The sequence below is a fragment of the Tachyglossus aculeatus genome, chromosome X1 (genome assembly GCF_015852505.1).
Source record: "Tachyglossus aculeatus isolate mTacAcu1 chromosome X1, mTacAcu1.pri, whole genome shotgun sequence".
In the NCBI taxonomy this organism is placed as follows: Eukaryota; Metazoa; Chordata; class Mammalia; order Monotremata; family Tachyglossidae; genus Tachyglossus; species Tachyglossus aculeatus.
The window spans coordinates 68,356,176-68,356,842 of record NC_052101.1 but is presented as its reverse complement, the minus strand read 5'-3'; positions in this window follow the sequence as shown (position 1 = coordinate 68,356,842).

Here is a 667-nt window from a genome sequence, read left to right as displayed (position 1 = left end):
TCATTCTCAGTCTCTTTCGCGGGCTCCTCCTCCCCCTCCCATCCCCTTACTGTAGGGGTTCCTCAAGGTTCAGTTCTTGGTCCCCTTCTGTTCTCAATCTACACTCACTCCCTTGGGGACCTGATTCGCTCCCACGGCTTCAACTATCATCTCTATACTGATGACAACCAAATCTACATCTCTGCCCCTGCTCTCTCTCCCTCCCTCCAGGCTCGCATCTCCTCCTGCTTTCAGGACATCTCCATCTGGATGTCTGCCCGCCACCTAAAACTCAACATGTCCAAGACTGAACTCCTTGTCTTCCCTCCCAAACCCTGCCCTCTCCCTGACTTTCCCATCACTGTTGATGGCACTACCATCCTTCCCATCTCACAAGCCTGCAACCTTGGTGTCATCCTCTACTCCGCTCTCTCATTCACCCCTCACATCCAAGCCGTCACCAAAACCTGCCGGTCTCACCTCCACAACATTGTCAAGATCTGCCCTTTCCTCTCCATCCAAACCACTACCCTGCTCGTTCAAGCTCTCATCCTATCCCATTTGGATTACTGCATCAGCCTCCTCTCTGATCTCCCATCCTCCTGTCTCTCCCCTCTTCAATCCATACTTCACAACGCTGCCCGGATTGTCTTTGTCCAGAAATGCTCTGGGCATGTTACTCCCCTCC